The sequence below is a fragment of the Dipodomys merriami genome, unplaced genomic scaffold (genome assembly GCF_024711535.1).
Source record: "Dipodomys merriami isolate MVZ:Mamm:240054 unplaced genomic scaffold, mDipMer1.0.p SCAF_5, whole genome shotgun sequence".
In the NCBI taxonomy this organism is placed as follows: domain Eukaryota; kingdom Metazoa; phylum Chordata; class Mammalia; order Rodentia; family Heteromyidae; genus Dipodomys; species Dipodomys merriami.
The window spans coordinates 14,522,446-14,536,175 of NW_027206068.1; the positions used below are offsets into that span (position 1 = coordinate 14,522,446).

General features: G+C 39.7%; 1 long non-coding RNA gene across 1 annotated transcript in view; it reads left to right on the plus strand.

The window, feature by feature from the left end:
* Positions 1-5,946: 5,946 nt before the first annotated feature.
* The window catches only part of LOC138810051 (uncharacterized), a 63,405-nt gene continuing 55,621 nt past the window's right edge, over positions 5,947-13,730 (plus strand). Inside the window, exon 1 of the long non-coding RNA XR_011367007.1 lies at positions 5,947-6,027. This is a non-coding gene — a long non-coding RNA (uncharacterized lncRNA). The remainder of the gene's footprint in view (positions 6,028-13,730) is intronic.

Here is a 13,730-nt window from a genome sequence, read left to right on the forward strand (position 1 = left end):
ATGTTTGTGAATTCCATGAGCTTTGACAACTACTTCTTCTACATTGTTTGGTATATTCATTTCTTTTCTTTTGCTTAGTGTAAGCTGTTCCCTTTTTCCCTCTCATTCCCTCCCTCCCATCGCTGCCCTTTAGTTGCTTAGTTCTTTTTCATCAATGTCCAGTGAAGCGCTCACGCACGCACACACACACACACACACACACACACACACATATGTGGTCAAGAACATGGAGTCATTTAGAAATGGTATGACAAATTGAGTGGAGGTCCTTCCTTTCTTGAGTCCTGTTTACTTTGTCATATCTCCTTGCATTTTGGATTTAACATCCACATGTCAGGGCTCATGGCTTACCTTGCTCAAAATGATTTGTTCTGGTTACATCCATTTCCCTGCAAATGGTATTATTTTGTCCTTTCTAATAGCTGCATAATATTCCATTGTATATAGGTACCACAATTTTTGGATCCATTCATCTGTAGTGGAGCATCTGGATTGTTTCCATATCTTGGTTATAGTGAACAGTACTACAATGAACATGGAGGTGCATGTGTCTTTGTATTCTGGTTCTTGTTGCTCAGGGTAGATGCCTAAGAGTGGTATGGCTGGGTCATATGGGAGGTCTATATTAAGCTTTCTGAGGTACCTCCTGCTTTCCAAAGTGCTTATATTAGTGTACATTCCCACCAGCAATGCAATAGGGTTCCTTTTTCTCCGTATACCCACCAGCAATTGTCATTAGTTGAATTTAGGATGTGGGCCATTTTGACTTGGGTACAGTGGAATCTCAGGGTTGTTTTTATTTGCATTTCCTTTACAGCCAGGGATGATGAACATTTCCTCATGTGTTTCTTTGCCATCTTAATCTCTTCCTCTAAGAAGTCTCTCTTTAGCTCCCTTGCCCATTTAATGATTGGTTTGTTAGATTTGGGAGGGATTTGTTTATTGGGTTCTCTGTATATAATGGATGTTAGCCCCTTGTCTGATGTATTGCTGGTAAATATTTTTTCCCAATTACTTGGCTGTCTTTCTAGTTTGGTTGCTATGTCTTTAGCTGTGTAGAAACTTTTTATTTTAAGGTAGTCCCGTTTGTCGAGTCTCTCTCCAATTTGTTGTGACCCTGGGACTCTGTTCAGGAGGTTCCTCTGTGCCTATAAGTTCAAATGTCTCTCCTACTCTGTCCTGCAGTAGTTTCAGAGTTTCAGGGTTGATGTTAAGGTCTTTAATCCATTTTGAGTTGATGTTAGTATATAGTGACAGGCTGGGGTCCACTTTAATTTTCTGCATGTGGCTGCCCAGTTTTCCCAGCACCAATAGTTGAAGAGGCTATGCTTTTTCCACTGTATGTCTTTGGCTCCTTTGTCACATATCATCTGACTTAGGCATGTGATTTTTATTTCTGGATCTTCTAATCTGTTCCATTGGTCTTTGGGTCTGTTTCTGTGCCAATATCTATCTGTCTTTGTTATTATGGCTCTATAGTAGAGCTTGAAATCTGGTATTATGATCCTTCCCGCATGGTTTCTTTTGCCTAGAATTGCTTTGGCTATTCTAGGTTGTTTGTTGTTCCATATGAACTTTTGGATTGTTTTCTCTGTTTCAGTAAAGAATGTTATTGGGATTTTGATGGGAATTGCATTGAATTTGTATATCATTTTTAGCAGTATGGCCATTTTCACTATATTGATTCTGCCTATTCAAGAACATGGAAGGTCTTTCCATTTCCTGGTGTCCCTTACGATTTCTTTCTTTAGGCTTTTTATAGTTTTCACTAAATAGTTCCTTTATCTCTTTAGTTAGGTTAATTCCTGTACATATATATATGTATGTTATATATATAATTTTTGAGGTTATTGTGAATGGGGTTGTTTCCTTGATTTCCCTTTCTGCTTGTATATTGTTGGTGTATGGAAAGGTAACTGATTTTTGTGGGTTAATTTTGTATCCTGCTACTTTGCCAAAATGGTTTAAAAGAATCTAGGAGTTTGCATGTCATCTGCAAATAGGGATAATTTAATTTCTTCCTTCCCTATGCAGAACGCTTTAATGTCCTTTTCTTGCCTTATTGGTCTGGCTAAGGATTCCAGAACTATATTGAAGAGGAGTAGGCGGAGTGGGCATCTTTGCATTGTTCCTGATTTTAGGAGAATTGGTTGTAGTTTTTCCCCATTAAGTATAATATTGGCTATTGGTCTGTCATATATGGCTTTTATTGTTTTAAGGAATGTTCCTTCTATTCATATTTTCTCCAGAGCCTTTAACATGAATGGCTGTTGTATTTTATCAAAAGCCTTTTCTGCATTAATGTAGATAATCATTTGGCTCTTGACCTTGGATCTGTTGATGTGATGGATTACGTTTATTGATTTACATATGTTAAACCATTCCTGCATCTCTGGATGAAGCCTACTTGTACATAATGTATGATTTTTTTGATATGTTTCTGGATTCTGTTGGCTAAAATTTTGCTGAGGAGCTCTGCGTCTGTGTTCATCAAAGAGATTGGTCTGTAGTTCTCCTTTTTTCTGGATCTTTGCCTGTTTGGGGATGAGTGTAATATTGGCTTCATAGGATGAGTTTGGGATTGCTCCTTTTGTTTCTATTTCTCAGAAGAGCAGGAGGAATATGGGTATTAGTTCCTCTTTAAAGGTCTTATAGAATTCCGTAGTAAATCCATCTGGTCCTGGGCTTTTTCTTGTTGGAAGACTTCTGATTGCTTCCTCTATCTCATTGTAAGTTATTGGCTTATTTAATTGATTTATTTCTTCTTGGTTCAGTTTGAGCAATTTGTATTTCTCTAAAAATTCATCCACTCCTGCTAGGTTTTCCTTTCTCAGTGAGTATAGATTCTAGAAATAGTTCTTTATAATTGTTTGGTGTCTTGGATGTGTGTTGTAATTTTTCCTTTGGCGTCCCCGATCTTATTGGTTTGGGCCTCTTCTCTTCTTTTTTTAATCTTGTCATCCAAAAAAATCAATTTTTATTTTTTTCAAAGAACTAGCTTTATTAATTTTATTCATAGTTTTCTTAGTCTCTATCTTGTTAATTTCAGCTCTTATTTTGGTTATCTTGCTCTGTCTATTAACTTTGGGCTCAATTTTTTCTTGCTTTTCTAGCAGTTTTAGTTGCATCATGAGATTATTTACTTGGTCTGTCTCTATTTTCTTGATATGTGCACTGAGAGAAATAAATTTGCCCCCCAGGACAACTTTTGCTGTGTCCCACAGGTTTCTTTGTGATGTATATTCATTTTCATTGAATTGTAGGAACTTCTTAACTTCTTTAATTTCTTCTGTGACCCAGGTGTTGCTCAGAAGTGTGCTGTCCAATTTCCATGTATTTGAGTAATTGCTACAGTATGCTTTGTTATTGAGAACTGGCTTGATTCCACTATGGTCGGATAGAATACAAGAGATTATGTCGATCCTCTTATATTTGCTTAAATTCTTTGTATGAACTATGATATGATCTATTTTGGAGAAAATTCCATGGGCTGAGGAGAAGAATGTGTGCTGGGGTTGTTGTTGGGTGGAAAACTCTATACATGTCAACTAGGTCAACTTGAATATGGCATCATTTAATTCAGTGGCTTCTTTGCCAATCCTCTGGTTGATAGTCTGTCCTTTGGTGAGAGTGGAGTTTTAAAGTCTCCTAGTATTATTGTATTTGGATCTATTTTTTCCTGTAAGTCTGAGAGTATTTGCTTAACGTATTTGGGTGTACCAATGTTTGGAGAGTATAAATTGATAATGGTGATATCCTCGTGTTGGACTCTTCCCTGTATTAATCTATAGTATCCTTTGTCTTTTTGTATTGATTTTAATGAAAAGTTTATTTTGTCAGATATCAGGATAGCAACTCCTGCCTTCTTGCTGGGAGCATTTGCATGGTAGATCTTCCTCCATACCTTCACTTGAAGTTTGTTTTTATCTTTGGCTGTGAGATGGGTCTCTTGAAGACAAAAAAATGGATGGGCCGGGCGCTGGTGGCTCACGCCTGTAATCCTAGCTACTCAGGAGGCTGAGATCTGAGGATCACGGTTCAAAGCCAGCCCGGGCAGGAGAGACCGTGAGACTCCTATCTCCAATAAACCACCAGAAAACCGGAAGTGGCGCTGTAGCTCAAGTGGTAGAGCGCTCGCCTTGAGCTGAAGAGCTGAGGGACAGCGCCCAGGCCCAGAGTTCAAGCCCCACGACCGACAAAAAAAAAAAAAAAGGATGGATCTTGTTTTCTGAGCCAATCTGCAATTCTTTTTCTTTTGATTGGTGAATTGAGTCCATTAATATTTATGGTTATTGTAGAGAGGTGCGTTGTGTTTCCTGTCATTTTCCTGCTTTCCTAAGTTTTTCTTCTTTCCTTTCTCCTGTGCTTGGTAAGTTGGACTTCTAGTTATATCTGTCTGATGTGGATCCCTGATCTTGATTGTTTTCTTCACACTGTAATCCACCTCTTAATATTCTTTGTAGTGCTGGCTTATAGTTTATGAATTCATTTAGTTTTTATTTTTTTACTATTAAAATTTTTAGTTTCTCTGTCGAATGTGAATGCTAGCTTTGCTGGGTATACTTGTCTGGGTTGGCAGTTACTGGTTCTCAGGGATCGGATGGGACTTTCCTAGGCTTTCCTTGTATTTAGTGTCTGTGTGGAAAGATCTGGAGTGATTTTTCCCATTGTAGTAAGCTCCTTCTTTGCATTTACTGTGTTCAAGATCTTTTTTTTATTGTTCAAATCTATCATTTTTACTATGATGTGTTCCTCCTGGGATCTTGTTTGCTAGGTGTTCTGTATGCTTTTGTTATGTAGGTAAGATTTTCTTTTTAGGATTGGGGAAATAAAAAAAAAAAGATTGGGGAAATTTTCAGTGATAATCTTATCGAATAAATGTTGCATCCCTCTGTTCTGGTATTCCTCACCTTCGTCGACCCCTGTTATACAAAGGTTAAATTTCTTGGCACTGTTTGCTTATTCTTGAACTTCCCCTGGGCATATTTTGATTGTTGTTTTTTTTCCATATTGTGACTTTTTTTTCAGTTGCTGCATTTTTTTCTTCAGTACCTGATACTCTATTTTCCATTTCATTCACTCTTAACTATGGCTTCCACTGTGGTTTGCATGGAGGAAATTGAACCGTTTATGATTTCTGTGTTGGTTCTCAAAGTATTAATTTCATCTCTTAAAGAGGTGTGTACTTTTTGAGTGTATCTCTTGTTTGAAATCCTGGATCTCTTTTGATAATTTGTTTCTTTGTTCTTTAAATTTCTCATCCATTTCTCACTTTAATTCTTGAGTCATTGCCTCTATCAGCTCTTCGGTGTAGTGTTTGTCTTCCATTTCTTTTTCATTTTCACTGAAGCTCTTCCCTGGGTGGCTGCTGGCCTTTGGGGATGGTTTGCTTGTTAATGCATCTTGTAATTTTTTGCTGTGATTTTCCCATGAGGATTCAGGGATTATTGGAGATGAATCCTGAACTCCAACTGTTTTGGTCAATAGATGGCTGCCTTTACTTTGTTCTGGGTTGGTTCCTGGGCCAATTATTGAAGCCTGCTCTCAGCCCTGGGATGGCTGAGGGAGACTTTGCCAGGTCTTGGTTCTGTTGGAGGAGGGGCCAACCTCCAGCTGGTAGTCTGACCCACATAGGGCTCACTCTTGTTAGATTCTGGTGGGCAGATACACTCCACCCTCTGCTGAATCATGTGCTCAGTTCCTGACTTTAGAAAGGAATATGTGGTTTAGGCAGCTTGGGCTCCCACCTGGGACACAGGTAGGGCTTGTTCAGCCATCTGCTGTAGTCCACAGGCAGTTCCTGACTTCAGCCAAGGACTGGCAGGCTAGACTGTTTGCACTCCTTCCCAGGGGTGCTCTTAGCAAACCAGATGGACTGGATGTATTCCACCAGTTGCTGGAGCCTGCTTGCAGTTCCCGACTTTAGCCAGGTACTGGCGGCCTGAGCTTCTCTATCCCCTGCCTGGGAAACACAGGTCAAGCTTTGGTGGGACTTGAGATGCTGAGTCTCCCACCGAGGACACACAGGTCAGACTTCTGCTGCTGGCTGCTGAGGCCCGTGGGTACAGTTCCTGACTTCATCCAGGAACTGGCAGCATTCAAGCTCCTTCCCAGGGGCACTCTTGGTCAAGCATGGCAGGCTGGGTGTACTCCACGATTGCTGGGGTGCTAGCACAATTCCTAGCTTCAGTTGGACCAGTAGCCCAGGTGGTAGGGGGAGGAGTTCAGGTCAAGCTCTGGGCACTGGTCTCCTGTGGCGGAGAGGGGGGGAGGGGAGTGTCCTTTGTGGGGGTACTCACTTATCCTGGAACTAGTTTGGGAGTGTCCAGCGGTGCTGTGGCAAATCGCTGTTTCTGTGTGTTATAGGTTGCTAGTTGCCTCTGTTCTGTGTTTCATTGAGATGATGTGGGCTGGACGGGGTGGTGCTGGGGGGGCTCAAGGTTTGTGTTTCATGGTCTCTGTTTCTGTTTATACTGTCCAGTCCGGTGCCATGGGAGTTTTCTGCGCTGGAGTTCTGCAGACCCGACAGCTGTGGCTCTGGGTGGGGGACCCCAGTGGCTGCGGGCTGGGCTGCTTTGGAGGCTTGGTGTGGAGCTGCACTTCTGGCAAGGGTTGGGGGAAGGGTCTTTGTGTAGTTTCAGAGCTCCAAGGTTTCTGTCTCTGTTTATCCTGGCACCGGTACCTTGGGAGTCTTCTGTCCCACACTGACCTCATCCGAGCATGCCTGCCAGCTACTAAGCATTTTGAGCTCAACATTTTGAGTGTATCTTTAACTAGGATCAATACAAAAACTGAAGGGCCGGACTTGTGATTGATAACTTTGGCTCTGTGGAATGAATTGACTTCTGTGTCAGTTTCATTAAAGATTTGGTTATCAAATTTGCTTTAACAAAATGACTTGTCTTAGAAACCCTGTGGGACTTGTATTGGTTTTAAAAATTGTCCAATTAGGCTGGGAAGGTGGCTCAGTGATAGAGCACATGCCTTGCATGCCAGAGGCCCTGGGTTCGATTCCTCAGCACCACATAAGCAAAAAGAAAAAAGCCGGAAGTGGCGTTGTGGCTCAAGTGGTAGAGCGCTAGCCTTGAGCTGAAGAGCTGAGGGACAGCGCCCAGGCCCAGAGTTCAGGCCCCATGACCGGACCCCCCCAAAAAAATTGTCCAATTAATTTTCTGATTTAACTTTAAGATAAACTTTAATTTAGAGTTTATATTCAAGTATGATACTTTAATATCTATTTGCAACATAGTGTCAGTTAAATCCACGCGATTCTCTGTGTTAATTTTGGAATGGACAAACACAAATAGCTTTAAAATTATTGCTTAAAGTTGGACCTGGTGGCTCACACCTACTCAGGAGACTGAAATCTAAGAATCAGGGTTTGAAGCTAGCCTGGCGTGAGCGTCCTGGCCTGAAGTGTCCAAATTAACTATCAGCAAAACTGGTAGTGGACCTGTGACTCAAGTGACTAGCCTTGAGCAAAAACGTTTATCAACAGCACTCAGGTCCTGAGTGCAAGCCTCAGGACTGGCACACACACAAAAATTATTGCTTAAATATAAATATATGGATAAATATAAGAATCCCAGTGGAGTCTTAACTTTAACTTTGCTCTTTCTTTTCACTTTAGAAGATGAATGCTTGAATCTTACTTATTACAAATAAAACAGTTTGCTATAACCATCAAAGAAAAACCCTGTATGCATGGAGGGGAGGGATATATATATGTATATGTATGTGTGCATGTGTGTGTGTGTGTGTGTGTATTTGTTTAAAAATGCTACATCTGTGCTACACTGTACTTAACAGCAATGACAATGACAGTGACTAGCATATAATAAAAGATTACATTAATTTGTGCTCTGCTTCAGAAAGCAGGCATTTTAAGTCAACTCCTCTCATTGGGCAATAGTAAAGGAAATAACTATAAGGGAGAATTCATGTAGAGGATAATTTGGCAAACTAGTTAGCAGAAAAACATAAATGAGTTGAACTTGGCCTTACGTTTCAAAAACTCTATGTTTTATTCACCTACTAAATTTGAATAACCATTTTTGATGGGTAGAATTTCATATTAGATGATCTAAGTAATAAAATTTAGCTTAAATATTTTAGATAATAATATTCTTGCAAGCAGAGTGTCAATGGCCCATGCCTAATATCATAGCTACACAGGAAGTTGCGATCTGAGGATCACAGTTCCAAACCAGCCCAGACAGGAAAGTCCATGAGACTCTTACCTGCAATTAATTACTAAGAAAAATCTGGAAGTGGTGAGATGGCTCAAGTGGTAGAGTGCTAGCCTTAGCACAAAGAGGCTGAGGGACAATACCTAGGCCCTGAGTTCAAGCCTCAGACCAGAAAAAAAAAAGAATATTCTCACATTTACAAAAACTTTCCCCAAGTGACTATCTTGAAAAGAAAGCTCTCTCGTTATACAATCTATATGTTATATAGTTAATCATATGTGTTAATATGTATACATAATATTAGTCTTTTGATAAAGATCAATTTTGGTGATATACTCTGGTAAAATAGGAGGGGTTTGAACATAATGATTTAGGTGGGAATATAAATTGGTGTAATCTGTTCAGAGTGGTTTGCAATATTTACTTAAAAAAAGAAACATAATGTTTGACCTAGAAATTCCTCCCCTATTACTTTCACCTACATACCTAATGTCTAGAAAAAAAATGTTTAGATGATATACATTAACATACCAAATGTAATACATTTGTCAGTTTGTGAGAGATGCTAACTTTTTACCATCCGATGGACTATCATACAGCTATAGACAAAACCCAGAGTACATTGGTTTGAAGTGATCTCAAAGAGACTTTAAGAAAACATGACATGTATATTTTCTTGAAATGGTATGAAAGAAAGCCATACCAGCTGGGCACCAATTGCTCACACCTGTAATCCTAACTACTCAGGAAGCTAGGATCTAAGGATCATAAGTCAAACCCAGCCTGGACAAGAAGGTCCATGAAACTCTTATCTCCAATTAACTACAATTCTTTTAAAGCTAGATGTGGAGCTGTGTCTAAACTGGTGAGAGTACTAGCCTTGAGCACAAAAGCTCAGGGACAGTGTCTAATCCCTGTGTTCAAGCCTCAGTACTGGGAGGAGGGGAAATTGAAGTAATCATACATGTGAAGGTAAGCAGGGAGCTCAAGGCTTAAGGTAGGAGGGAAATTTCCTTAACATTCTTTTCAAGTCCTTTTCAATTCTCAACTCTGAGCATCTATTTTCTCTATTTCCCTCTCCATCTCTCTCTCTCTGTCTTTCTGTGTGTATATATATATATATATATATATATATATATATATAAATATATATATACATATATATACATATATTTATTTATATACAGATACAGAAGATAAAAATCTATCACAGGGTCATACAAACTCGGGCCTTGTAAAGCATTGCTCTTAAACAACTTATTTGTCAAAATGTAAACTTTCTTAAAGACTAAAGTATACCCATTCTTTACTCTTCTTCACATGCACAATAACTTGAAAGCATGTCTCTGTAAATTCAGATAAAGGAAGCTTTGTAGCCATTATTAAATGGTTTCCCTGTAAGATTTATTGCCATAATTGTGACAGAGCAAATGATTTTTTTTCTGGCAGCAAAAATAGTTTTCAAAAGAAACTAGGTATTGTTTTTTCTTTCCCCAAGTATAGATACCCCTAAATTACATGGTGTCCCAGAGCATGCCACAGTTAGAAAAATGATGCATTGCTTCTCCAGTCTCATTAAGAAAATTACACAGTTAACTCTTTGTGCCTTGAAGGGTGTCTCTGATGAACTTTGTTATTAGAACAACATTCAGCTGGAAGTTATGTATTCAAACTAACTAATTTTGTAGCTTGCAAAGTAGATTCTAAAATAAAACAGAAATGTCCTGGCAGTTGATACATTCTGTAACCAGGACTGAGCATTCCAAGGCTTTATGTGGCTGTTAGTGGAGGGAACAAAAGGAAACATAAAAGATCTCTATTAGATGACTGACAAGAGGGTTATTCATACACAGACTAAGACCAAGAGGTTCAAACGCCTCACTCACGTTTTCATTTTTCTTATTTATGCACTTAACAGCTTCTGGTTTCAGTGCTTGGGGACTCCAAAGTAAATGGTACACAGTATCTGCCCAAGAGCTTACAGCGTTGTGTCAGGGGTGTTGGAGGGAGGCAAACACGGAAACAAATAAATGGAATGCCAAATGGAGGAAGAAAGAAGTCTCTTAGGTGTCCAGAGGTACATTGGATAGGGTAGAGAAAGAGGGAGAAAGAGAAAGACAGAGAGAGAGAGAGAGAGACAGAGATAAACAGAGACAGAGACAGATACATAGAGTGTGTGTTCCATTCACGTGTATGTTTGATGGGGTTGAGGGTGGGGCAAGCTAAGCAAAATTCCAAGTGGAGAAAACACCACCCTGAGAAGCTATGGAGGCGGAGAAATGTTCACCCGATGTGTGGGGTTGGAGGTCAGCTTCAAGCAGCCGTGCTACTGAAATATGGTGAGAGGCAAGAAGGAGCCAAGATGATCTAGATGAGAAGCACACAGGAGAGGCCCAGTAAGTTGCTGTGAACCAGGATGGACAGCTGTGAGAAAAATGTAGCAAGAATCACAATCCTTTTTGTGTGTGTATGCTGGTCCTAGAGCTTGTGTACTGTTCCTGAGCTTCTTTTTGCAGAAGGCTAGTGTTCTACCACTTGAGCCACAGATCCACTTTTGGCTTTGTGTGTGTGTGTGTGTGTGTGTGTGTGTGTGTGTGTGTGTGTGTGTGTGTGTGTGTGAGAGTGTGTGTGTTGTGTGTGTGTGTGTGTGTGTGTGTGTGTGATTAAATAGAGATAAGAGTCTCACGGGCTCTTCTGCCTGGGCTGACTTCTAGCTGCAATCCTCCTATCTCAGCCTCCTAGTAGCTAGGATTACAGCTGTGAGCCACAGGTTCATGGCTTGGTAAGAATCACAATCTCTGATGGCCCTTAGAAATCTGCTTATATCAGAAATGCTGACTATGAAACTTGAGGTTCTAACTACATAATTCATTATGGGAGGTCAGCCAGAATATAATTAGTTGTGTAATAATTTGTCTTCTGATAACCTAGACAAAATTGGAAAAAAGATTTCCACCATAGAAAATATTGCTTGTATAGAACTGCTTTTCCCTCCACCGGAAAAGCCCAATTCACAGGAATGTTAATAGACTTTGGGGGATTGGTGTTTGAAACATCAGGGTTTTATTTGGATATACTTTTCAAAAAAATTTGCATTTCTCAGTATGGAAAAAAAAGTTAGCTAAGCTATTAGAACAAAGTTATTAATGTCTCACAAAATAAACATGAACTGTAGAAGAAGAGTGTATTAGTCAGTGTGTTGTTACTATGACAAAATGTCCAAGAAAACAATTCAGGGTAAGTTTCAAAGTGCTTTCCTTAGGCTTATGGTGTCAGAGATTTCAGTCCATGGTAATTTGTCTCCATTGCTTCTGGGTCATTCATGGTGAGGTGGAGCATCAGGCAGGGAGCATGTGGCTCACCTCATGGTAGACAGGCACAGACAGAGGAAGGCGCTGGGGACAAAGTATGCCCTTTGCTTCAAAGGTACATTCCCAGTGACCTTCTTTTTCCAGACTGACCCCTCTTACCATAAAGCCATCAAATTATGAATCCATCAATGGATTAATTCAGATCCTTCATGCTCTAATCACTTCTGAACGACTGAATCCACCAGGTGGGAAACAAGTCTTTTACACATTAGCCTTTTTGTTGTTGTTGGTAGAGGTCATGGGGCTTGAACTCAGGGTGTGGGCACTGTCCTTGAGCTTTTCTCCTCAAGGGTAACGCTCTACCACTTTGAGCCACAGCTCTACTTCCAGTTTCCTGGTGGTCAATTGAGAGATAATAGTCTCAAGGCTTTACCTGCCCTGGCTGGCTATGAACCATGATCCCCAGATCTCAGTTTCCTTAGTAGCTAGGATTACAGGTATGAGTCATTGGCAACCAGCAATACACATCAGCCTTTTGAGCAACATTTGATATCCAAGCTCTAACACACAGGATAAAAGGGAAATGAAGTGATTTTTTTTAAAAAAAAAAAGTTTATTCTTTAGATCTATTATATTTACTGTGTCCTACGATCATTACCAGTTTCCACTTCTAGAACCTTCTAATTTACAAATGAAACTGTGCTAATTAAAGAAAAACTTCTCAATCCCCTTTCTTCCTAGGCTTGGTCACCAACTACTTTCTGTTTTTAAGAATTTGAAGCTGGGTACTGGTGGCTCACACCTGTAATCCTAGCTACTCAGGAGGCTGAGATTTGAGGATTGTGGTTCAAAGCTAGTCTGGGCAGAGAAGTCCCCATGAGATGCATATCTCTAATTAATCACTCAAAACCAAAGTGGATCTGTAGCTCAAAGTGGTAGAGTGCTAGCCTTGAACAAAAGAGTTCAGGGGACCATGCCCAGGCCCTGAGTTCAAGCCCCACAACTGACCAAAAAAAAATGGAGTATTCCAGGAACCTCCTATAATGATGAGCTTGAATATAAATTTGTTAAACTATCTTCATTTCTCTGTTCCACTCAGAGTTCACAGACGTGTGCATGGTTATGCTCAGACTCAGGAGGAGTGGCCTTCTGGCTCAGTTACTTTTTGGAGCCTGAAGTTTGGGCCACAGAAAAGTCTGCAATTGGACAGATACATTACAAAGTTACAGTTAGCCACTGCATACAACTTATCTATAGGCAGAAGCGGATCATTCCCCTTCAGCTGGTTAATGTGAGAAATCCTTTCTCTTGCTAGCTTCTTGTACAACTATAATGGGCAGGTAACTCATTGTCCCTTGTTGGACCTTGTTCTCCTGCTAGGATACACTGGCCCATTAGAAATATGCTAGTTCTTACTTAATAAACCTTGGTGACATGACATGTCCACTGTAGTTAATATAGAATGCTAAATAATTTCAGGTGCAAAGAAACTGAGAATCTCTAAATAATAAATACAAGTCTTTACTGGTCCCAAACAAAAACAAAAACAAAAACAAACTATGTTATCTCAGTTTATGTTATGTTATTCGCTTGAACAGCAAAATATACACAAATACTGAAGGAAGTGGATGTTTTAGCCCACTTTTTTATGGTTTTGATTTTTCTGACTAGATTTAAAAATGTAAAAGTTGTCTACTTGCTCGAATAATCAGTCCAGTTCAGTTGAACTCATGCTTTGTCTTTGCATCATTGAAATGGTGTCTTTTGGTGTATTTCTCATAGTTGAAAAATAATGCATATAAATCATTTAAAATGTGGATATTCTTAAAGAAAAAGGTTTGAAAATCATGAAATTCTCTGTGTCATCATGACCTTAACAATACCTGGGGAAACAGGACTCATGGCCAATGACATACGTTAAGGACTTTTTGTCTGAGGCAGTACAAGTATGGAAATATGTGGAGAACAGAGAGATGTATAGATTATATTTTCATTCTATGAGTAGCCCATGTCCCCATTAACTTTTTTTTCTCAGCTTTTGTTGAATACTGTATTTTACATATGGTCCTCTCTGGCAATTATGCAAAGAATGCTTGTTCTCTGTTCCCAATTCAATCTGGAACTGCATCTGAATGGAAAATCAAGCCAGAAGTAAGGTTGACATTCTCTTGTGAAAATACTGGATGCTGATAGCAACCACATGACTGGGGGCAGGGGAAGTACATGAATC